Source organism: Oncorhynchus mykiss, chromosome 16, assembly GCF_013265735.2.
Source record: "Oncorhynchus mykiss isolate Arlee chromosome 16, USDA_OmykA_1.1, whole genome shotgun sequence".
NCBI classification, from domain to species: domain Eukaryota; kingdom Metazoa; phylum Chordata; class Actinopteri; order Salmoniformes; family Salmonidae; genus Oncorhynchus; species Oncorhynchus mykiss.
Window position 1 is genome coordinate 17,542,643 of NC_048580.1, and position 27,240 is coordinate 17,569,882.

The 27,240-nt window shown below is 41.2% G+C and overlaps 1 long non-coding RNA gene across 1 annotated transcript; it reads right to left on the reverse strand.

The window, feature by feature from the left end:
- Positions 1–5,562: 5,562 nt before the first annotated feature.
- Positions 5,563–27,240, reverse strand: LOC110491488. Its single transcript, XR_002468843.2, has 3 exons — positions 26,996–27,240; positions 6,898–7,182; positions 5,563–6,812 (listed from the first exon to the last, which is right to left on the reverse strand). It is a non-coding gene; the product is annotated as an uncharacterized LOC110491488 (long non-coding RNA).

Consider the following 27,240-nt stretch of genomic DNA (forward strand, 5'->3'; position numbering starts at 1 on the left):
GAGGTAGTCATTAAAAAATCCTATTAACCACTATTATTGAACACTGAATGAGTCCATGCAACTTATTAAGCAATTTGTTAAGCCAATTTTAACTTATTTAGGCTTGCCATAACAAAGGGGTTGAATACTTCTTGACTCAAGACACTACTAAGGTATATGGAATTGTTTTAAGAAAGTCATACCAAGGATCACTTGGTATTTGAATTTGAAGACTCCTTGCACAGTGCTCCTTGGGATGTTTAAAGCTTGGGAAATATTTTTGTATCCAAATCCGGCTTTATACTTCTTCACAACAGTATCTCGGACCTGCCTGGTGTGTTCCTTGTTCTTCATGATGCTCTTTGCGCTTTTAACGGACCTCTGAGACTATCACAGTGCAGGTGCATTTATACGGAGACTTGATTACACTCAGGTGGATTGTATTTATCATCATTAGTCATTTAGGTCAACATTGGATCATTCAGAGATCCTCACTGAACTTCTGTAGAGAGTTTGCTGCACTGAAAGTAAAGGGGCTGAATAATTTTGCACGCCCAATTTTTCAGTTTTTGATTTGTTAAAAAAGTTTGAAATACCAAATAAATGTCGTTCCACTTCATGATTGTGTCCCACTTGTTGTTGATTCTTCACAAAAAAATACAGTTTTATATCTTTATGTTTGAAGCCTGAAATGTGGCAAAAGGTCGCAAAGTTCAAGGGGGCCGAATACTTTCGCAAGGCACTGTATATACAACATTAATTTAACAATAAGGATGCTAAATTGTACAAAAGCCCTGAAGTGAAACTTTCAGGACTTCTAAACATACTGCAAGTCATAAAGATGTGTGGAGTGGCATATGTTATGTCATAAATATAACTACAAACATAAAGAGTCAAGTGAATATTTAACAACGATGTAAGAATGCAGTATCTTTAGAAGTCTAGTTAAGTCAAAACCGACAAAATCGCAATGAACTTCAAGGCACCTCTCGCTCTCTCGCCCCACCAGTTTCTGTGAAGATGCTTACCCTGTGGCCTCGTTATTTCACACACAAAAAAAGCTGAAGCCACATTCTTTGTTTTATACCGTACTCGTTCTTTGTTTTGTACTATTTTTTTAAGGGGGTGTTATGGTTTGCAGATGTCACACTGCATAGCATTTGATCCGAGTCAATCCTTGTGCTCTTAAAGACGAACCTATCCTCTATAGAGTCAGGGATGGAGCGTTTTAAAGATGCCCAGAGGAAGAGTAAGGCCCCACAGGAGTTCAGCTAGAGTGATACTATCTGTGTGGGGTGAAAGTACATGCAGCTCATACACATGGATACAGATGTATAGACACACACACGCACACTTGAAAACCCACCAATCATTGAAACATAAGACATGCCCAGGGATCCCTGTGACCACATGGGATAATGTCTCCTGCAAGCTTATCACATCATTCCTTACTCTTGGCTTTGTGTATTTAGAGAGACAGCTGCTGGACAACATATATTATGCTAACGACACAGACCTCCATCTTCATGTAAATCTGATGGAAATGTCTGCTGTCAGACTCTTGGACTTGAACCCCTCCCCCCCAGCCCCCAACGGAGCCCCCTTTCTTGCCTCTGCTCTCCACTTCCCTGCCACACATTTCTGTCTCTGAGGCTGATGGATTGGAGTCTTGGTCCCCGGGGCCCGAGGCTAGCAGAGGGGGGCCACTCATGTGAAAAAGTAGTCCCATCTGCACAGAGACTCCTCATTCTCCTCATGAAGGGAAAGCAAACGTCTGTGCACCACTTCATTATAAATGGCTTTGATTTTGAGGAGTGCTTGGGCAGAGTACCAAGCCAGGCAGGCCTGGGACTGTAAACCAATATTGGACCACAACACAGGGGCGGTTGCATAATGGACATTAGGCTTTGTCCTGGATACCCCCGTGGAGAAAGGGTGATTGATGAGCATTAGTGTGAACATGTGAGTGTGTGTGTGTATGAACGAGAGAGAGAGAGAGAGAGAGAGAGATTGTGTCTGTCTTTGAAGTTTGTGTGTGTGTGTATGTCAGAGAGAGAGAGAGAGAGGAAGAGAGTGTATGTCTATGCAGTGCGTAATTGTGTGTATCTTTGTACAAGATTTTGTTTGTCTGTTGCATATGTGTGTGTGAGTGTATATTCTGTATATGTGCCTGTACATAGGCAAAAGGGCATGCATGTCTATGCCCTGGACCTGCGCCAATCATAGTAATAGACATTGGTACTCTAGACTGGTGTACGTTTGCCCTCACAGACATTATCAGAGCTCTGTAAATAGCAACCCACGCTGCGCCAGTAAAAAGAAACAGCCCTTCTCCAATCATCTACATCAGTAGTTTCACTAATGGCTTCCAAAAACACCACACAGATCATGTTTTTCATGATCCCATTGCTTTTTCCGCTCGCGATCCAAGGCCCTCAGATATGAGGAAGCACCAGATCATATGCGGTTCTATCATAACAAGGTACTAATGTCCTGTTTTCACATCAAACACCATTTCCATGCGCTTCAATTCCTATTAAGTGGAATTGCAGTGGTTCTGTTGACAAATGCTCTTTACACCAATGATTCACGTCTAACTGGTGACCCTAGGTTCATGGCTGTGGCTCAGCCAATCCCGAGTGGGTTTGGTGTTCTGATTATGTTACAGTTTCCTGCTCTATTGGAGTGAATGTAAGGGGGTAAGAATGAAGATTATATCAGAGGGGTTGGATTCACTTTGTAAGACCCCCAGGACTAGGCTATAACATTGCGATTCTCCAGATCAAATGTTACTTCCCCTAATCCCAAAAGTGACATAGCAACTATTTGGCACAATGACCTCTCTGTGACTCCTGCAGTGTAGTGGTGTGTCATCTGTTTTGTTCCATTTTTTTGCTTTAGTAGCTATGTGTGAAGTCACAATGTGATTGTGGTCAGATACCGATGCAAAGTTTTGTCCTCACTATTCAGAATCTTGAAGTAATTAAATACAGTGCCTTGCGAAAGTATTCGGCCCCTTTGAACTTTGCGACCTTTTGCCACATTTCAGGCTTCAAACATAAAGATATAAAACTGTATTTTTTGTGAAGAATCAACAACAAGTGGGACACAATCATGAAGTGGAACGACATTTATTGGATTTTTCAAACTTTTTTAACAAATCAAAAACTGAAAAATTGGGCGTGCAAAATGATTCAGCCCCTTTACTTTCAGTGCAGCAAACTCTCCAGAAGATCAGTGAGGATCTCTGAATGATCCAATGTTGACCTAAATGACTAATGATGATAAATACAATCCACCTGTGTGTAATCAAGTCTCCGTATAAATGCACCTGCACTGTGATAGTCTCAGAGGTCCATCAAAAGCGCAGAGAGCATCATGAAGAACAAGGAACACACCAGGCAGGTCCGAGATACTGTTGTGAAGAAGTTTAAAGCCGGATTTGGATACAAAAAGATTTCCCAAGCTTTAAACATCCCAAGGAGCACTGTGCAAGCGATAATATATAAAATGGAAGGAGTATCAGACCACTGCAAATCTACCAAGACCTGGCCGTCCCTCTAAACTTTCAGCTCATACAAGGAGAAGACTGATCAGAGATGCAGCCAAGAGGCCCATGATCACTCTGGATGAACTGCAGAGATCTACAGCTGAGGTGGGAGACTCTGTCCATAGGACATCAATCAGTCGTATATTGCACAAATCTGGCCTTTATGGAAGAGTGGCAAGAAGAAAGCCATTTTTTAAAGATATCCATAAAAAGTGTCGTTTAAAGTTTGCCACAAGCCACCTGGGAGACACACCAAACATGTGGAAGAAGGTGCTCTGGTCAGATGAAACCAAAATGGAACTTTTTGGCAACAATGCAAAACGTTATGTTTGGCGTAAAAGCAACACAGCTGAACACACCATCCCCACTGTCAAACATGGTGGTGGCAGCATCATGGTTTGGGCCTGCTTTTCTTCAGCAGGGACAGGGAAGATGGTTAAAATTGATGGGAAGATGGATGGAGCCAAATACAGGACCATTCTGGAAGAAAATCTGATGGAGTCTGCAAAAGACCTGAGACTGGGACAGAGATTTGTCTTCCAACAAGACAATGATCCAAAACATAAAGCAAAATCTACAATGAATGGTTCAAAAATAAACATATCCAGGTGTTAGAATGGCCAAGTCAAAGTCCAGACCTGAATCCAATCGAGAATCTGTGGAAAGAACTGAAAACTGCTGTTCACAAATGCTCTCCATCCAACCACACTGAGCTCGAGCTGTTTTGCAAGGGGGAATGGGAAAAAATGTCAGTCTCTCGATGTGCAAAACTGATAGACATACCCCAAGCGACTTACAGCTGTAATCGCAGCAAAAGGTGGCGCTACAAAGTATTAACTTAAGGGGGCTGAATAATTTTGCACGCCCAATTTTTCAGTTTTTGATTTGTTAAAAAAGTTTGAAATATCCAAAAAATGTCGTTCCACTTCATGATTGTGTCCCACTTCTTGTTGATTCTTCACAAAAAAATACAGTTTTATATCTTTATGTTTGAAGCCTGAAATGTGGCAAAAGGTCGCAAAGTTCAAGGGGGCCGAATACTTTCGCAAGGCACTGTAAAGAGTTGCGAGGTCAGATCAACTCATGGTGTTGTGTTGATTGTGCTGTTTGTATCATATGTTTTAATTGTATAATTGTGTACTTGCGGCTGCATTACTGTCCAGGTATCCCTTTGGCACAATCGGCCTAGTGGCAAAAGCTGTTTCACCAACAGTAGTACAACATGTAACAGTGACTAACAGGAAGTACAGCTCAGTTCCTGGATGGTATTGGATAGTATGACCCCCTGTAATTTCTGTGCTCCTTCCCCCAGTAATTATTTCAAATGGGCCTGTGCTTCTAATGGAGGCAGTTGGGACTCGGCTCCAGTAGTCTGGCTCCTTCAAGGATGAACTGCTGCAGTCCGTAGCCTAACAGGGATGGACTGGGAGCAGAAATCGGTCTGTGTATTTCTAACACACGGACCATTTTTTCCTCAAGGCCCCCACACCAGACCCTCATTTTACAGCCTGGTCTCATAGACTAGATGTAACATAGTAAATGTAAATCCAGCACACTCAAATTAGTGTGATATGTTAATTCTATCAACCCAAAGGTTGCGAAATCGAATCTCATCACAGAGAACTTTAAAAATATATATATATTAGCAACTATTTTTTTGCTACTTTTCAGCTATATAGCATGTTAGCTAACCCTTCCCTCACCTTAACCCTTTTAGCTAACCCTTCACCTAACCTTTATAGTAATTCATACACATTTTGATCCGATTGCACAAACAGATCCTCAAGGAAGATAGATTCTTTTAAATATGCTATTGGACCAAAAACAGGGCTAATTCATCTATATCGGCCAAATGATGATTCACACTTCTTTGAAAATATATATAATAATCTATTGAGCTCACAAGCAATAAATTAATATTTTATTATGGTAGGAGATTATAATATGGTTTTAAGTATCTCAATGAATCGTAAAGGTAATCACACTACAAATTATCACCCTCAAGCACTCAAGAAGATTACAAATATCATGGATACATTAGAACTAGTGGATATACGGAGGCTGAAAAACCCTGACCTCGTGAGATATACATGGAGGAGGCTTAATCAAGCTAGCCGTCTTGATTACTTCCTCGTCTCGTTTTTGCTGCCATCAAAAGTACAAAAAGTATTAATAGGAGACAGAAATGTGATCGGACCACCATCTAATTGGCCTCCATATGACTCTTACAGAATTGCCACGTGGACGAGGAATCATTGGTTCAAATAACTCATCATGAAATACCATAGGAACATTTATTTAGTTCACCCACACACAAGATACCAATAGTTTCACTGTGTAGTTTTTCGTACAGTCATTAAATATTGTAATACAAAATATGTACATGTTTCATTATATTACTACACATAAATACGTCACCGTAAAAGGACTAGTAGAGAGAATACTACAGACAGTGGAATCATTGAACAAAATCTGAAATCCATTGATGAAATACAATAAAATCACAATATAGGTTTTTTTTTAATCAAAGCTAAAATAATTAGCTACAAAATAGAAAAAAACTACAGTAAAACGTCAACTGCAGTGTTCCTCACCTGGCTTACTGTTGAAAGCAAAACAAAAGATTGATTACTGTAGTTCTATATTTCCATCAACCCTGTCTTGTGGATTTGGCCCCAGGTTCTCATCCACATTACAATGGATGTTTTCATTAGCCAAACATCTTGGGAAGAATCTTCGGGCATGGGGAATCCAGGCCTGACACTGGCCTGCTGTGATGTCATTGCATGCGTCATCCATGGCCTTGAGAAGGGTGGCTTGTTTGTGAGGGCACCTATCATATACCTTCCACCTCTATGTGGAGAAAAATCCTCAATCGGGTTAAGAAAAGGAGAGTATGTGGGTGAGTACAGGGTGATAAATTGTGGATGGGCCTGAAACCATGCTTGCACCATTTGTGCATGGTGGAACCTGACATTATCCCACACAATGACATAGGTCACGCCATCAGCTCTACAGACCTGATTTGACTCATCAAGGAAGGTTACAAGGAGAGCTGCATTATATGATCCAATATGAGGTCTGCGTCCCACCTCACCATCTTCCGATATAGCCGCATACATGGTGACGTTGGCCCCACGTTGTCCAGGTACTGTATATGGATGGTTGCCCGCTGGCCAATGAAATTCCGACCTCTCCTCCTTGTCTTGGCCAGGTTAAAGACTGCCTCATCCAAAAAGAGGAATTTGTGATGGTTTCCGTCAGCATCCAGCTCGATCACCCTCTAAAAATACATTTTGGAAAGAGAATTACTGATTATAATCATTTATAATCATTTTTCACAACAGGCATCGAAAAACTGAACATACCTGGACATGCTCCGTCCTCAGTTGCTTCATTCTGTCCGCATTTCTTTCAAAAGGCCCACACGGTATCGCTGTTTTAGAGACACCTGGTGCCTTTTCAGCATCCGCGCAATAGTCAGCAAACTTATGGCTTCCACATTGTAGAACATGTCGTCATTGTCCAAGATGTGCTGCCGAATTTCTGTAAGCCAAAAATCATTTCTTGCCCGAACCATATTGACCACAGCCCACTCTTGTTGGTCAATCAGAACTTTGCCTCTGCATCCCCTATTTGGCCTAGTCTCAATTCTGCAGGGAAAATTACAGTAAGAACACATTTAGTCACATCACCTACTCTGTGGTACACATTGGCATGCAGTATACAGTCATTTGACAATTGAGAGGAGCCTAATGTTTAGTGCATGCTGAAGACCGGTTCTCATTGCGGAAAGTTCTGATGATTGAGGCCACAGTTGACCTTCTGAGGTTTGGTTGAATCATTGTAGCGGCCTCAGACATTGTCATGCCATGAGTTATGACATGGTCTACAAGTATTGCTCGGATTTCATTGGACACTTTGCTGTTGCTGCAGCTGTCTTGGTCCGTGGCCTTGTCATCTACCACGTTCCCCCCCAACTCTCAAACGAGGCCCACGTCCACCTCTCAGAAGGGGTGCTCGTCTCCTACCATTCCTTTGACCACCACGTCTTCCTCGTCTTCCTCCCACTGCTTGACTTCTATTGTGACCTGGATCACCTGCTGGCTCCATGTTATCGCTATGTTGTTGTAGGTGGTTACCGCTCATTTCACTATGTACTCATACCACAATGTGAAATCAATCATTAGTAACGAGTTGGCAGTTACTGTGGGCAAAAATATCTTGTTAATGAGAGGTCAGAGAAGAATGTCCAGACTCATTCAAGCTGACAGAAAGGCCACAAATGCTCAAATAACAGTCATTTAAAACAGTGGTGTGCCGAAGGGCATCTCTTAACGTACAACACCGTGAATAATTCAGACTGTTGTGGAGGCAAAAGGGTGTCCTACCCAGTACTAGATAGGTCTACCTAATAAAGTGGCCAGTGAGTGTACAGTCATGTCAAATCTGAAAACATGGTCTGGAATAGTGGTACATGGGATCATAGAAACAGTGTCTGATAAAGAATGATGAAATTTTGCATACATAGATAATGCAGTCCAATTGGTTCATGTTCCACGGTAATTGGTGTCAATGGGTCTTGTTATCCTGAAACTTTCAGGATCTAAACATGGAATATTGTTAGTCAGTTTCCATAAAACTATAAGAGTAATGCAACAGTTATCATTTTGAGCAGTTGTATCAATTGATAGTTAGATCATTGTAATGAAATGACACCTTTTGCATTTTGAAATAGCAATACTTTGATGTTAAGTTGTGTCATTTTGAACAGGTGATTTTAGTTCTATGAACAAATTATCTTACCTTTAAGTGTATTGTGTCAAAGCAATTGGAAAAGTGTTAGAGTTTTGAAAAATGTGCAATTTGATCATCGGTTGTGAGTTGTGTCTAGAGTTTTGAAAAATGACAACCAAGGTTCTGAAATTAGTGCCAAAGTGACTGTAAAAAACTGTAACTAAGATAAAATAATTCAGAATTGACTTTTTTTCCTGCACAACATAGTTACAACATATCCCCTTATTGTATGGGACACTTTTAAATGTACTTTTACAGGACATTCAATACAATACTCATCATCAAAACAAAAGCAGTTTAGGTCAAAAGAGATTAGACTAATACAAGAAATAGAGGAAGTAACGGTGCAGGTAGATGGTAATGGAAACTGTACTATAGAGGCACAAAATAGGTTAGAGGAAGAACAAAAATAATTGGAGGTACTTATTCAAGAATGATCAAGTGCAATGTATTACAGAAATAAAGCGAATTGGATGGGAAATGTTGAAGAATGCACAAAATGTTTCTTGAATCTTCAACATAGAAATGCTACCAAAAATAGTTTACAGAAACTCATTACAAATAAGTCAATCATGATTCACCAAATTATATTTTGCTAAATATTTTAAGCATATGTTTTCTTTTCAGTCTCCTCCATTTCCACGGAATGATGTTAACTGTAATGTTTATTTCTTAATAGTAATAATGTAAAATTAACAAATTTACAGAAAGACCTGTGTGAAGGCCAACTTACAGGAGAATAACTTTGAGGCAATAACATCTTTTCAGTCTGGAAAAACACCAGGGCTTGATGGTATACCAGTAGAGGGATATCAGACATGTTTTGATGTACTCAAAGATCCATTATTAGCAGTGGTGGAAAAAGTATCCAATTGTCATACTTGAGTAAAAGTATAGATACCTTAATAGAAAGTTACTCAAGTAAAAGTGAAAGTCAGCCAATAAAATACCACTTGAGTAAAAGTCTAAAAGCATTTGTTTTTTAGATATACTTAAGTATATTTGAGCAATTACATTCACTTTTTATACTTTTATTTTTGATAGTTAAGTAAAAGTATAAATCACTTAAAAATCCTTATATTAAGCAAAGCAGAAGTCACCATTTTCTTGTTTTAAAAATGTATGGATAGGCAGGTTCACACTCCAGCACAGAGATTATTGACAAAATATGTATTTTATGTTTAGTGAGTCAGCCAGGCCAGAGGCAGTAGGGATGGCCACATGTGCTCTTGATAAGTGTAAGGAACGACGCTGCAGAAGAGACGCAGGTACGGGGAGTTGACATTTCATCGGCGGCAGGTTCCATTGGCGGCAGCCCCCAGACTCCCCAATGCTTCATTTAATGGCTGCTGCATGTTGTAAGGAACGATGCTGCAGAAGAGAAGCAGGTACGGGGAGTTGACATTTAATTAGGAACGGACATGAAACAGGACAGGAACAGCATCAGGACTGGGAAACACAAAGACAGACAACAATCAATGCAGCAGCGGCGAACAGAGCTGGGGAACTGACAAATATACTGGGAGGTAATAATCAGGTGATTGAGTCCAGGTGAGTCCAATATCGCTGATGCATGTGACGAGCGAAGGCAGGTGTGCGTAATGATGGTGGCAGGAGTGCGTAATGCAGGGCAGCTTGGCGCCCTCAAGCGCCAGGGAGGGGAAGAGCGGGAGCAGGCATGACAGATAAGTGCTTGAATTTCACAATTGTCCTGTCCTGCTAAGCATTCAAAATGTAATGAGAACTTTTGGTTGTCACGGAAAATGTCTGGAGATAAAAGTACAATATTTTCTTTAGGAATGTAGTGAAGTAATTGTAAAATTTGTCAAAAAATATAAATAGTAAAGTAAAGTACAGATTCCTCAAAAACTACTTAAGTAGTACTTTAAAGTATTTTTACATACATGAGCGGGAACATTTTGACATTTGATATATGGTTGGTGAGAAAGTCCATATTGCAAATGTACGGTCCCTTACTAGACGTCCGCGAACGTGCAACAGGGACGGATCTTCTGGGAAGTCATCGAACGAAGTCTCTCGGACATTTGGTTTCCGTTTTACTAAATGTTCAAATTGTGGTCATTTTTTCGCTGTCCCGGTAAATCCCACCAGAGGGCGAATGGAATCATATTGCAAATGTACAAAACATCACCAATCACGACGTGGCCTTTTCTCCTAAACGGAAAAGACTTCGAAGACGAAACTTGGTGAGTATAGGTTTGGCATAATGGGCAGTTGGTCCCAGTTGGTCTCAACGCTTTTAGAGTTATGGTCATTTTTCTGGGATTAAAGGCCAAAAACAAAAATAGAGTGCTAATTTGACCGCTTCACGTCAAAGTAAATGAACCTACGGTGTCAGGAAAAAAAACCAGCCATTTATCGTAATTTAAGAGAAATTGTACAATGTACAATTGGTGATGTTCAAAAAAATGTGTTTTTTCCCCCAAAAAGTTAGATACCATTGCAGCGTGTTCATACAAATCTTTTTTAAGTGTGTTTTGGAGCTCTGCGAGATTTCTGTGATTTTCTGAAATAACAGACTCATTCAACCCCCGGTAAATACGTTTATAAATTCTATAAGTGCCTACCCCAAGGAGGATATGTGTTCACTTTCAGCTTCCTGTGTCAACCGGTAGTTCCTTAAAATGGTGTCATAAGTGCTGTTTCGAAGGGTTAAAAAGGTCTGATCTTTTCAAAACTTCATGTGTGTGATTAGGCAACCCTCATGAACTGTAAGTCAGTCATTTCTCCCAACACACACACACAGCAAGGATGGAGTGACAGAGTGCGGTGCTTAAAGACACTCAGAGCCTGCAATGGCATTACCATAATCTCTAGGTTGTGCCGAGTTCAACGAGATGCCCCGCTAGACCGTAGTTTGCTCGGTCTGAGCTCAGCGACCATGAAAAAAGTAGGCCCATAATGATGCCTGGCCCTAAATTGCAGGTGCTTTTGAGTGACAGCGAGAGAACAGTTAGGGTTAGAAGCACAATTCGATAGAACCGTCAGACCTAGAGCTCTGAAACTTTGTAAACCTGTTCTAGAGGTGAAGTCGATAGTCCATGGTGAGGTATGTGGCTCTAGAAGGTTCCGAGAACCATCCTCGTACATTTGCAATAACTTAAATTAATCTTGACATCACAAAAATGACAACATTTAGAAAGTCGCAAGACTAGGTGCATTGAAACCGCCTCGGCCCATAGAGACGGACCCCAACGTTTCTGTCCGATAGCTCATTCAAAAACGGTCCAGAAAGCACTTTTGTAAGGGGGTGATAAGGTTTTAATTTTTTTTTCAAATTTTCAAAATTTTACTCTTGGGTCTTGACTTGTGTTACATTTTTAATATGAAAAATTACGGTGGAGCGCACTCGCCATCTATTGGATTTTTGCAGTGTTACACTTGACATTTGCCATATGGCATTTGCAATCAACTTTGAATGAAACAACGTCCAATTGAGTGGTATTGATCCCATTCATTTTTGTCCATTTCAGGGGGGTCTTCCCTTACTTAAGTACTTTACACCACTGATTATTTGAATTACTCCTATAAAAATGGTAGAATTTCAGGTACTCAACAAGAAGGTCTGATTTCATTATTACTGAAACAGGACCCAGGTGGTAAGTAGAAAGATTCAGCCCATTAAAAAAATTAGAGGCCTCTTGCACTTCAATGTTATGATGCGAAAATCCTGGCAAAATGCATAGCACATAGAATAACAAAGATTTTACCAGACTGATCAGAACTTGTTTGCCTACTATATATTAAAGATACATATTGGCTGGAAGGAATTGTCATAAATAGAAAAAAATACAATTTTAATTTGATGACATACAGGTTGTAAAATAAATGGGAAATGATTTACAATGTACAGATTCCATGGCACATGGTTTATGAACTGGTGCAAAAAACAACACTTGGTTCAACACTTCGAGTTTTCTATTTAAATTATTATATAAAAGTCTTGCCACCAACAGAATGCTATATATATATATATATATATATATATATATATATATGGGACATACAACAATCTCAGCTCTGTAGATTTTGCTGCGAAGAGACAAAATCACCAGATAATTTATTCCCCTATGTTGCTTGTTTCTGGTCACAGGTTCAGGGATGGTTAAAAATCACAACATTCACTTAAAATGAACCTTACAAATAGCCGTGTTGGAAAGCCATAGTCAGTCAATGAAAAATATAATAATATCCGTAGGAAAGGTTTTCATGTTTATCTCACAATCTGTGGATACTACACCTTTAGAAAGGTTCAAAATGTATGTAAAACATCACAGCACAATTGAAAAATATATGGCACATGGACACCAAATGAGGGTCGTCTATGGTGATATGTGGGATGGGCTGAGAGTGGCTGAGGGTTGGGATTAAAGAGCTTATTGGTAATGTATTATTGTTATGTATTATTCCTATGTGACTGCTTTATATAAAAGTCCCATGTATGTCAAATGTGTATGCAAAATGTGGATGTAAAATGTATGTACACTACCATTAAAAAGATTGGGGTCACTTAGAAATTTTTTGAAAGAAAAGCACATTTTTTGTCCATTAAAATAACATTAAATTGATCAGATATACAGTGTAGAGATTGTTAACGTTGCAAATTACTATTGTATCTGGAAACAGTAGATTTCTTTATGGAGTATCTACAAAGGCATACAGAGGCCCATTATCAGCAACCATCACTCCTGTGTTCCAATGGCACGTTGTATTAGCTAATCCAAGTTTATCCTTTTAAAAGGCTAACTGATCATTAGAAAACCATTTTGCAATGTTAGCAGAGCCAAAAACGGTTGTCCTGATTAAAGTAGCAATAAAACTGGCCTTCTTTAGACTAGTTGAGTATCTGGAGCATCAGCATTTGTGGATTTGATTACAGGCCCAAAATGGCCAGAAACAAAGAACTTTCTTATGAAATTTGTCAGTCTATTCTTGTTCTAAGAAAGGCTATTCCATACGAGAAATTACCAAGAAACTGAAGATCTCGTGCAATGCTGTTTACTACGTACTCCCTTCACAGAACAGCACAAACTGGCTTAACCAGAATAGAAAGAGGAGTGGGAGGCCTCGGTGCACAACTGAGCAAGAGGAAAAGTACAAGTCCTTAACTGGCAGCTTCATTAAATAGTACCTGCAAAACACCAGTCTCCCTGTCAACCATGAAGAGGCAACTCCGGGATGTTGGCCTTCTAATGCCTTACAATTTCCAATGCTATGCTAGAGTTAAACCATAGAAAATGCATTATTGTATGAGTTGAGCCTTTAAAACATAACCAAAGCTTGGAGCATCACACAACATCAAGAGAAACCTGCGTCTCTATTTCATAAATGAGCATCTCTAGACTTGGAAGATCTGATGCTAAACCAAGTCAAAGTCACAGGACACAAACAGCCTGAGGACTTGAGTCTTTATCTAACCCATACAGTATATAATTAAAGCCCAGCCAACCAACAGAGGCAGACACTGACATCCTATCATGGTAAACCTGGACATAGTTCACAAACCTGACCCGGTGAGGGCCCAGATGTCTTATCTTTGTTAAGCTAGGGGGATCACTGTCAGAAGTGGCAGTACCCAACACAACACCAGTGCCCCTTGGAATCTGAGAGCAACTCTACCTCGCTGGCCGACTGAGAAGGAAAGCAAAGAATGTGTTCAGATGAGGGGGAATTCTGTCTCCTGGGCATTTTTTTTAAACAAACGTTCTGTAATTTTAGTATACTTCCCCCCCCCCCTTTTCCAACTGTGGCAAACAACTGAAATAAGGAAAGCCCAGTGGATTTATAGGCATTGAACCCTAATTGGACTAATGATGGTGGTAGACCTTAATTACTTCAGTCTCAGTCCATCAATGAGGACCAATGTTTATGTCTGCAGCCATGGCTGAGGAAATCTCCTCCATTTATGGGGGCGCTTGTTTGTTGTAGAATGCAGCTCTGGAAGAGATCTAATCTCTATGTTGTAGCCACTAGACCAGATCAGACCAGACCCACTCAGTCATTATACTAATACCAGTACATAGTACAGCAGCAGTCTAGAACTGATACATACCACGTACCATACAGACTCTAAGCCTATCGGTAACTGGTTACACAACAGTGTTTCCTCATCCTTAACTGTAATCGACCCAACCCACTTGATTCCATAATAGAGATTGAATTCCATTGCACATGGCTAATTCTCAAAGGAATAGTCAAATACACTCACATTAGTCGGAAGGAGCACTAATGCCCAGCACTTTTTCCCACAAAACAGAAGTTTTGTTTATTAATGTTGACTAAATGATAGCCCAAATAACACTCCTGACCTGTGTGAGAATGAAAATAAAAATGTGAAAGCTAGCCAGCATGCCGTAGCATAGGTGATTGTACCCACTTCTCACAGCAGTAGCACCATCTGTTGCATTCTATACAGTAGTTTGTCTGTCAGTGCCTATAGGCAGAGCTCTACTCACAGACGGGTTCTATGGGCCCGTATCAGCACCAGACATGGTTAGACTGCACCACCACCAGCACATCCTCCTGCAGAGCTTGTCGTTGACCTGGAGCGACCCCGTCCCTCTCCTCTCCACAGGATCCATGTGAACACACACAGCACCTCCACGGAGCCCACCGCTGACACCAACGGACGTCAAGAACAGCCCCGTTCCACCAAATGGGGAAAAGGAGCTCTTTATTTAAAGGTATGTGCTGCTGGAAATATTCCATCACCCCGTTCTCACCAATACCATCCCACTTCATTTCATCCTTTTCCCACTGCTTTGGATACAAAACAAAAACGGCCAATTTCCTTTTTCCTGACAATGGTTTGAATGCTGAATATTTCAATCCAAATGAAAAGCTGCATTTGTCAAATGTCATGGATAGGAATGCACTTGTTTTGTGTGTAAAACACAGAGGAAAGGGGGCACAAGTGAAAGGGGACACTTCCCCTAATGATTCACCATGTCATTTTTCAAGATTTAATAAAAACATGTGGAAGGAGGAAGGAGGGTGATGGACCTGACGAGTACAATACAGAGGTGTCATTTACAGTGCTGCACCACCCTCCCTTCCCCTACTCTCTTCTGCTTCTCCCCAGTACCTAGACCTGCCCTAGGCCACAGAGTCCCAGGGAGAGGGTCCGCTGCAGAGCCACAGGTCTCCAGGACACTGCGATTGAAACCATGTGAGATGAAGCAACCTCTGGAATCAGCTTTCCATATGAGCTAACCCCCCTGAAACCTTAGATGACAAAAATCTGGAGTGAATGGAGAGTCCCAGTGCCCTGCCCCGAGCACAACTAAAGATATAAACTAAAATGATTTTCATTCACTTATACATGGCTAGCGTGTACAGTACAAGTCCAAATGTACTGAGTCAAATTCACTTTGGTGAGATCGGTAGATGAGGTGAACACAAACACATGCCAACTATTGTAAAGGTTGGTAGCAGAAAAACGCAGCTGAAGGGTGTTGTTGTTGTTCAGGAAAAGTAGCAAAATTTAAACATGTTCCGCGTCACAACACACCCAGTCCTGACAGTGACCTTATTACCCGAGTTTCCAAGACACCCTAATGTCATTGACTGTACTATGGAACCTGATTTTTTTTTAGGTATTTGGAGAGCAGGTCAGTCTGGTGATTGAGGTCACCAGAGGATTCATCTAAGCCCTGTCCCAGTTTCAGAAACCATGGTGCTGGTTCACACATCACTTCAGTTTGGATTTTGAATGGCAGTCAGATCTCTCTCTCTCTCTCTCTCTCTCTCTCACCACACCACAACCAGCTGTGAACGCTAAAACACATTTCAACCCTACACTATCACAAATATGTTCAGCTTTTGTGCGTTGGGAATTTTTTTTAAAGGGGTCGAGTTACATTCAAGATAAGTTAGATTTAGTGCCCTGTTCAGATGTCAGATGTTTGGGTTGAAGCTGAAGCTCTGGTCGCTGTGGTCTACCGTCAAAGTCAAGGCCAGGTTATGGAGACCAGATCCACGAGAACGTAATCAATCCATTGGGTTATGGCATTCCCGTTCCCCATCCACTACCCTTGTCAACCCGACAATTAGTTCAAGATGGTTTGCGTTGATTTAGTCTGCTTTGAGGTGGCGGCGTGTTGGTTCACCACAACACCACATTTGGCAGATTTCTTACCATGGACCGCCAAGGTCTGCTGGCTTGGGACTGGGTGGTGTGTTGAAGGGGAAAGCCAGAAAAAATAAACGTTACAGACATTCTTTCATGGCTGATATTTCATGGAGTATACTCAGTAGATGGACACGGTCTTCATCAAGAAAATTATTATTATTTCTGTTATTATAAATGAGGGGACTCAATTGAAAGCAACAAACTGTCTGTTCAAACAGCTACCACGCAACTCACAGCCGCATACAAGACATGCCACCAGGGGTCTCTTCACAGTCCCCAAATCCAGAACAGACTCTGAAATGCACAGTACTACATAGAGCCATGACTACGTGGAACTCTTTCACATCAAGTAACTAAAGCGAGGAGTAAAATCAGATCTAAAAAAAAACAGATAAAACAACAACTCACGGCACAACGCAGACACACTCTACTGACACGCGTTGTAATATTGTTGTATTGTACATTTTATTTTGTATATTCGTGCTATTAGAGTAATAATGTAATAAAGTATTGTATTATCTATTGTTTTATTTACCATCCTTCTGATCGACATAGGTAGATCCTTTTGTTGAACCCATCCATTCTAATGAAGTCAACAACAATAGTGGGTGGAGGTTAGGAAGGGGAGTCTGAGTGAACAAACTGGAGGTGGAAGAGGGTAAACAGCGTGATTGGAAGTTGGCAATTAGAGTTTGAAGAGATATTGTGCCACGATTTGGCTCAATCTCAAATCCCCTAAAGGCCTGCTGTGAATGCACCTCCACACGCAGAGCACACGCAGTTTACAGAATACATAAAACACACATGGGCCAAGCCAGCCACATTCCTCATGCAGCCCTGTGTCTCACCCAGTAGGCCTAGGGAGACATACAGTGCATTCAGAAAGTATTCAGTCACCTTGACTTTTTCTAAATTTTGTTACGTTACAGCCTTATTCTAAAATGGATTAAAGAGTTTTTTTCCCCCTCAATCTATACTCAATCTATGACAAAACAAAAGGTTTTTAGAATCTTTTGCTAATTTATTAAACATTAAAAACTGAAATATCACAAACATTAATATTCAGACGCTTTACTCAGTACTTTGTTGAAGCACCTTTGGCAGCGATTGAGTCTTGAGTCTTCTCGATTATGTCGCTACAAGCTTGGCACACCTGTATTTGGGGAGTTTTTCCCATTCTTCTCTGCAGATCCCCTTAAGCTCTGTCAGGTTGGATGGGGAGCATCGCTGCACAGCTATTTTCAGGTCTCTCCAGAGATGTTAGATCGTGTTCAAGTCCGGGCTCTGGCTGGGCCACTCAAAGACTTGTCCCAAAGCCCAACCTGCATTGTCTTGGCTGTGTGCATAGAGTCATTGTCCTGTTGGAAGGTGAACCTTCACCCCAGTCAGGCCAAATAATTCAATCTTGGTTTCATCAGACCAGAGAATCTTGTTTCTCATGGTCTGAGAGTCCTTTAGGTGCCTTTTGGCAAACTCCAAGCGGACTGTCATGTGCCTTTTACTGAGGAGTGGCTTCCACCTGGCCACTCTACCATAAAGACCTGATTAGTGGAGTGCTGCAGAGATGGCAGGAAGGTTCTCCCATTTCCACTTTGCCAGAGTGAACATCAGGTTTTTGGTCACCTCACTGACCAAGGCCTTTCTCCCCCGATTGCTCAGTTTGGACGAGCGGCCAGCTCTAGGAAAAGTCTTGGTGGTTCCAAACTTCTTCCATTTAAGAATGATGGAGGCCACTGTGTTCTTGGGGACCTTCAATGCTGCAGAAAGTTTTTGCTAGCCTTCCCCAGATCTGTGCCTTGACACAAATCTGTCTCGGAGCTCTATGGACAATTCCTTCAACCTCATGGCTTAGCTTTTTCTCTGACATGCACTGTCAACTGTGGGATGTTATATAGATAGGTGTGTGACTTTCCAAATCATGTCCAATCAATTGAATTTACCACAGCTGGACTCCAATCAAGTTGTAGAAACATCTCAAAGATGATCAATGGAAACAGGATGCACCTGAGCTCAATTTAGAGTCTCATAGCAAAGGGTCTGAATACTTATGTAAATAAGGCATTTCTGTTTTGTATTTTTAATACATTTGAAAGAAAAGTATATTTAATCAATTTTAGACTAAGGCTGTAACATAACAGAATGTGGAAAACGTCAAGTGGTCTGAATACTTTCCGAATGCACTGTAAATAGGATAAAACAGGGTTCCGCACAGTGCAATGCTGCTATGTTCTGTGATCTTAACACTGTTTTGTACATACACTGTTTTGTAGATACTGTATGTAGACATATTGTCATTCCAGAGACGCTTTCAGTGACTCAGTCCTTTTCCAGGAAACTATTTTTCGCAGTGTCAATGTGTGTCTGTACACCTTTACCCTGTGACCACCACAGTTGTGTATTCTGGAGAAACACAGAAAATCATTATGTCTCACACATAATGATGTTTTATCAACACAGGCATAATCATTCTGAAGTATTTACACAGGTTTCAATGGTAAGGTTATACCACAATAGATTCTGATGCTATCATAAAGTGTGCTTTCTGTCTCCACGTTTGGACGAATGTTGAAATGGTGAAACAGTGTTTTTTAGGTCCATGCTATTAGGTATATTGTTGAATGTTGTTAGGTTTGAAGGGGTGCCACTATGATTTAACAATCATTATTTAGGCTCGTCTATGAGGTGAATAATTCCGTGTTTATTTAAAAAATAATTTCTGTGGACAAATCCATGCACAAACAATCTCAGGCGAGGGGAAAGTATGTGTGTGTGTGTACGTACGTGTTTGTGTGTTACAAAGAGAGAGAGAGAGAGGGAGAGTTTCTGTTGGCATAGTGCCTCATGCTGCTCAGACCTGCCAGAATAACCACACATCTCTCACTCTCCTTCTGGTCTCGCTCTTCTCTCTCTTCTCCCGGTCCCTCATTTCTCTGTGAGAGTGACCCATTTCATCAAAGACAAAAGAAGCTATCAAGGCCTATGGAAAAGTAGACACTCTTCACACGTGTACAAACTTACAGGAGTTGTTCCTGAGACCTCAGGGTGTTAGAGAATGCATAGAAGGGGCTTTTTTCTCTCTTTTTTTTGAACTAATACAAAACAAATATTACCAAATTCTATTTGAGTGCTACTGTATTGCACATCATCCTTTTCACAGAGGGCTGAATGAAACCCCATTTAATATGTCTGGTTTTCTAGTATCTGGACAAATTAGGTCTGTTGTTCCCAATAGAAAGTCCAAGGCTAGGAACGTCACGTTTCAAGTGATGTTACATAGTGGTATTACGACCAGCCATAATTAACAGAGAAAAAAAAGTTTCACACATACTGTAAATAGTCATCAGGTTTATGGGTATAACTTCTTCACAAAATCGTGACGCATGTATCTGAACCAAGATAGGCTGTCATTTCTTTACTGCTCTGCGTTGCTGTTTCTGTGTACCAACACCTCACTGCTTGCCCTGGATGGAACAACCACATTCGCCTTGTGGGTTATGATCTAAAGACAGGAAGGAATGACCTGCTATGTCCCAAAGCTTCAACTGTTGTAAAAAAAAAAAAAAAGAGAAGAGGAAGGAAGAAGATTCTTGTGAGAACAAATGACCCAGGAAGCAGACCAAGCCGAGACGAGAACTCTCAATCACTGAGAACCTGCCATCCACCCAAACCCTCTACCACAAACACGTCGCCCTCCACCCCCACAAACCTCCTCCCTCTTGTTCACTACCCTACCCTTGTCGCCGGAACTACAGGGCATCTGTCTGCCAGTTAATCATCCCTAATTATGTGCAAATAAAGAAAGCAATGAAGGAGGAGAGGAGCAAGGGAAGAAAATAAACAAGAGCAATAGGAAGGGGAAAAGGGCAATTTCAGCTGAAAAATATGTAATCAAGGAAAATTAGTAGGTTTGGGATAACATTCCTATGGCTCGCTGTGTTTACTTTGCAGGCAAGCAATTGAACGTGTGTAGGGTCGAGGGTCGGAAGGAAGGCAGGTTGGTTAGTCAGAACACATACACTTGAATTACCATTACTCCCTCTTCTAAACTGTAGAGCCGATCTGTTTATGCAATCTATGCTCCACATTATGTTTAGATGGAGACTGTATTATGCGCAGGGTGAGTGGAGTTTAGATTATACACATGTTTTTTATATTTCAATCAATACAGTGGGTCATATCTGTAACACTGGTGGTGGTGAGGGTAGGCAACAACATCTCCTCCCCGCTGATCCTCAACACTGGGGCCCCACAAGGGTGCGTTCTGAGCCCTCTCCTGTACTCCCTGTTCACCCACGACTACGTGGCCACGCACGCCTCCAACTCAATCATCAAGTTTGCGGACGACACAACAGTGGTAGGCTTGATTACCAACAACGACGAGACGGCCTACAGGGAGGAGGTGAGGGCCCTCGGAGTGTGGTGTCAGGAAAATAACCTCACACTCAACGTCAACAAAACTAAGGAGATGATTGTGGACTTCAGCAAACAGCAGAGGGAACACCCCCCTATCCACATCGATGGAACAGTAGTGGAGAGGGTAGCAAGTTAAGTTCCTCGGCATACACATCACAGACAAACTGAATTGGTCCACTCACACAGACAGCATTGTGAAGAAGGCGCAGCAGCGCCTCTTCAACCTCAGGAGGCTGAAGAAATTCGGCTTGTCACCAAAAGCACTCACAAACTTCTACAGATGCACAATCGAGAGCATCCTGGCGGGCTGTATCACCGCCTGGTACGGCAACTGCTCCGCCCTCAACCGTAAGGCTCTCCAGAGGGTGGTGAGGTCTGCACAACGCATCACCGGGGGCAAACTACCTGCCCTCCAGGACACCTACACCACCCGATGTCACAGGAAGGCCATAAAGATCATCAAGGACATCAACCACCCGAGCCACTGCCTGTTCACCCCGCTATCATCCAGAAGGCGAGGTCAGTACAGGTGCATCAAAGCTGGGACCGAGAGACTGAAAAACAGCTTCTATCTCAAGGCCATCAGACTGTTAAACAGCCACCACTAACATTGAGTGGCTGCTGCCAACACACTGACACTGACTCAACTCCAGCCACTTTAATAATGGGAATTGATGGGAAATGATGTAAATATATCACTAGCCACTTTAAACAATGCTACCTTATATAATGTTACTTACCCTACATTATTAATCTCATATGCATACGTATATACTGTACTCTATATCATCGACTGTATCCTTATGTAATACATGTATCACTAGCCACTTTAACTATGCCACTTTGTTTACATACTCATCTCATATGTATATATTGTACTCGATACCATCTACTGTATCTTGCCTATGCTGCTCTGTACCATCGCTCATTCATATATCCTTATGTACATATTCTTTATCCCCTTACACTGTGTACAAGACAGTAGTTTTGGAATTGTTAGTTAGATTACTTGTTGGTTATTACTGCATTGTCGGAACTAGAAGCACAAGCATTTCGCTACACTCGCATTAACATCTGCTAACCATGTGTATGTGACAAATAAAATTTGATTTTGATTTGAAATAGATCAAATTCACAAAGTCACAATCCCTTCTAATGTGGTTCCAATTAGAATGGGTATGTTCTACTCATTCCAATTCTATGATTCAGATAGTGGTTAGGGTGCGAAAGCTGTGGGTGTACAGACAGGAGCAATAATGGTTCGCCTAAATGGGCCATGATTCAGGAGACTGTTCTGTGCACCCCTGTCAGATAGGAATGAAAGCTGTTAAAGTACTGGTACACACACAAATATATACCGTATATACATACACACACACACACATGGGTCGTGCATGGATCGGTTCAGCCTGTGCTGTGAGCTGATTTATTGACTGGTGTTTACTGTGGATAATGTTTGACTATACTGCTGTGTCGGCCAGGGAGTCTCCCAAGTGTTGAAACAGACTGAGTGCTGTATAAAATATGTCCAAATATGCATTAAACTACACTCCAGAGAGAACCACATAAGAGCTTGACCTGGCCACTGTACCAGACATGTACTTTCTCTCTATCCAGAACACACAGTCAACCAGTGGCAAAATGAAGAGGAATACACACTATGAACATACCTGTTTAATTATGACTGGTTAGAGTAAGAACCTGAAATGTAGATCTGTCCTCACAATATTGAAGTAATTGAACATCCTTCATACTGTACATGGCAATTACTCAATGAAATGGGGCAGAAAATATTGGAATATAACTATACACATCTGTGAAAACACTCGATTCTACCTGAGAGAATTATCTAGTAGCTCATGTCTAGTGAGGGAAAAGTACATTGACATATCCACGTAAATCCATTCCAGCCCATTTTCTCACTCTACAATTAGAAAAACTGTAGTCATATAGCGCCCACTTGTGGTTGACAGTGATACGGCATCACCAACTTGTCCAAAGGCTACATTTGTAATATTTAAGCTTTCCATTGACCATCACTACGACACTCTCCTTATAATGACTGTGATCATGATTGTGTTACTCAGGTCTATCTTTTCTGTCCAAATCAGCCAAGTCACCAAATCTTAAGGGAAGACAGTTAGGAAATCAACCTCAAATGTTTTATAATGTGTCCTCTTGAGGGAGGGCTGATTTTCATACCACATAAACAGATATGATGCAATAGGTTGGCGTAAAGCAGAAAGCTACTCTCTAGCTCTGTTTATAGCTGGTGCTAATATGGGTCCTTTGTCCCGATTTGGTTCAAATTGCGATTGTGTCCACATTGTCTGTTAGCCGTTCACTGTGTCTGCATTGTGACCAGATTTCCTGGTCCCTTCTTTTATGCAAATTATTTTACAGCTATTCTTTCAAAATAATATGTATTTATTGTAAGACATATTGATGTAATGAATCAATGGTGCCACCTGTCAATGATTTTAGAGGGTGAAATAATGATTTAAATGGTTTCTCTGTCCAGATCTGTCTACACTTGTAAGATATCCAGACACAATGAGTGTCTGACTACCTCTGGAGGTGGGCGGCAAGATCTGATCACAATCAGAATGTGGACAAGATCAGTATCAAGGACGCAAGTTTGAACCAGCTGTAAACGGGTCTTCTGTCTGTGAATATTGAGAAGGGCTGGTGGTTGTGGACGGTTGGCTGTGGATTGGAGACAGATGTGCTTGTGGAAACCGCTCTTGGGTGGTGCAAAATAGATCAACTGCCTCACATGGGGTTGGAAAACCAAAACAATGGTTCACTCCAAGCCGACCGTGACCGTGTTGCTCTAACGGTCATTCACAGAGTTAACTGTGACCGCTCTCAATGGCAAACACTGTTGGTAAGTGACAAAAGAGAGGGTCAATGTTACTCATTTTCAAAGACCACCACCGTTGTGATGTTAAGAATAGCCATACTATGTGTATGTGTGCCACATAAGGTGTGGCATATTACTGTAAACTGTGTGACACATAAGGTGTGGCATATTACTGTAAACTGTGTGCCACATAAGGTGTGGCATATTACTGTAAACTGTGTGCCACATAAGGTGTGGCATATTACTGTAAACTGTGTGCCACATAAGGTGTGGCATATTACTGTAAACTGTGTGACCGAGGTATAGCAACAATTTAAACACTGTACTGTAATATTGATACCAGGTGATGGCTATTATCAGTAATATTAACACACTTGGTAACTTCAGCTCTCTTCATTACTGTGCTTGCCCGGGCTTGCTTACTTTGCTATATGAAGTCTAGTAATCTGGTAGTTTACTTACAAAAAAAAAAAAATGGTAGACAGCACATAGGAGAAGTAGCGGAATTTGGGGATAGCTCCTCCACTGACAATTTACTAATGTAGCCCTTTCCTGCAGTCAAATGACCAAATCACCTGTTACTGGCCTCATGGGTGGAATATTATTCATAATTTGAATAATTTCATAAATACGGTGTTTTCATGTCAAACGGTTTTGTTATATTTCAGTCTTCTGTGATGTACATAAAAGTGTAATATTGAGATGCAAACTCAAAATGTATTACATATCAACTCTATATCTGACATTGTACAGGTAGGTGTCTTCTTTTTTTAAAGCTCCTAACCATGTGTGTGAGGTGTATACTTTGGTTTCAAAGTGGATTGGTTTGAAGACTACCCAGAAACACTCTGTATGACCCTGATTTAGTCCACTGCAGTAAAAGGATAAACAATGGCTTTATAGTCCTACTGTTTTATGAGTTCTAGTCCATAAATCTAACAGTGGTGAAAAAAGTAGACTAGCCTACCTCTAAAATCCACTAGAGGGAACTATATTTCAGACTGCCTCCAACAAGCCTGTGCTGCTGTAGTTTCCAAGCAATTGTATTGCCTCCATTGCTCTCTCTAAACGCACGCACACACACACACACAGCCTGGCTTGCACTGAGGGGGGATTCAGGTTTACAATGCACTGCTGTTGATGTACGACCAGTTCCTCTCTCCTTGTGAGGTACATAGAAGGGTCACAAAGCGACCTTCTGGCATGGCTTCATAACATGCTGCTCCGGCCTCCACAAGAACACCTCTCTGGTGTACGCAATGTTGTCTTTCTACAGCTATGTAGCCAATATCGGTTCTCTGTGGTCTTCTCCTTCACAATAGGACTGTTAAATTTCCTGGCAAGAAGAGCTGAAGCAGCTCACCAGATAAATGGCCCCAGTTCGCCACAGAAATTCATTTGATATTGTTCTACTTTGAGGGACATATAATGGATGAAAATCTCCCTTGTGGCACTTGAGTCCAATACACAGATTTGGAGCCAAAGGCAAAAAACTGGTTAAATATCATTGGCAACATTCTCCTGAAATACTGTATGTGAATTTCAATATTTAGCAATTGTTACAACACAACTATCTGCTCTAAATAAAATGAGTTTGTCATTGACACATTTGTTCTACATAGTATATGTGTTGTGGATTTCCAAAAGATGGAGTTCTCCTTGAGATGCTCAGCTATATAGAAGTAATAAATACTTATAATTTATGGGGTAGTGGAAATGTGGTCATAATTTGTGTTCAAGGGGAAATCCTACAGCTTGAAGTTCACCTCGAAAATGCTCATGTGCCACTATCCGTAGGCTACTATAGTGAAACGTGTACTCCTGTAGAGCGGAAATAATAGATGGTAAAACTTGCAAACTACAAAAAAAATCTAAGCAATTCAGGCATTCTTGAAAGTCAGGACAATCCTTATCCTGCAAAAAAAAAGCATAACTTGCATAGTTGAAAATAGCTTTAGCAAGCAGTAGGCAGTGATAATTAAATGTGGAGTGGAGATTTATCTATCATAATTAGAAAATCAGTTATAATTTATCCAACAAGCCAGCTTTTGTCTAATACACTTGGATCAATTTAATCCTGCCTATTGAAAAACACATTTGAATTAGATCAGATAAATGTGTTGTAGCTGCTGCCAAATCATGACATTTAAACCCCCTAGAGTTTGTAGTGGCTGCAGCTCAGTTCCCTCTTTCTGCCTATATAAAGTTTGCACCTATTCCATAGCATGGGGCTTGTGATGTAAGACCTTTAAACAGGTCAACATTCACAAGGCCGCAGGGCCAGACGGATTAACAGGACGTGTACTGCGAGCATGCGCTGACCAACTAGCAAGTGTCTTCACTGACATTTTCAACCTCTCCCTGTCCAAGTCTTTAATACCAACATGTTTTAAGCAGACCACCATAGTCGAATGTTGAATGTTCATCCTTTTACTCTTGGAAAAGAGACCCTTAAACCCAGACTTGGACCACACACACACTGCACTGAATAGCAGGCAAGTGATTGCTTTGCAATGCTTGCAGTTAGCCACTGATTCCTTTCAAACCACACGCTGAAGTTGCGATTTCCAACTATTTGCGTAACGTTTATGTCCAATGCCCGATACATTTAATCTGTAACTGTAATTTCTCTTCATATGACAAGGATCTGCCAGTAGATTGTCTACTTGATTCATGATGACAACTGCTAGCTAAGATTTTGAAAGTCAGTCCAATCAAAGCTACTGTAGATATAATGTAATTGTATCTATGGCCAATGATCTTGGATGGGCACTTCTTATGTAACTCTATGGCAGCACCCAAGGGTGCTTGAATTTGAGATCTTCCGTGGATTTTTCAGTGACGTAGTGTACGCATGGGTGACAGAACACTGAGCCAATCACGGCACAAATAGAGAAGATTACCACCACCATAGAAAGCATTGAAATAGGACTGAAACACCAGCATTTTGGAGCTGCCTTAAGAAAGCAAAAAGAGAGACCAAGTTTGTATGCAGCTATAGTAACTCCATTATTTTTTTTACATTGTTTGCAAACTGATATGTGACATGTATTAATGACAATAACATGCGAAACAGGCAACAAAAAATATCTATACATATTGTAGTAAGATCAAGGGTGTGGGGTTTCCACATCAGCAAGTTGATTAACAATACAGGCACCAGTAGCACAAATATAAGACAAAGGGGAAGTTATTTAGGGATTTTAACACAGTGGGGAAGAGGGGGAAATGCACCAATCACCTCACAAGCCGTTCTCTTTGTTTGTTCTTTTTCCCAGGGGTAATCCTCACACTTGGGTTCTCAGCCAATCCGGTCCGATACACAAAGGGGTTAGTCCAACAGTCCAGGTCACAACAGGCAATCCAACGGCTCTGGCTCTCATACCTTGCTTGGTTCGCGCCTCCTCTGCCCCTATGTACAGGCTGCTTCCACCTGTATTTCCAAGCACTCCCTAGCTTAACGACACACAGCCTTTCCTCGTTGGG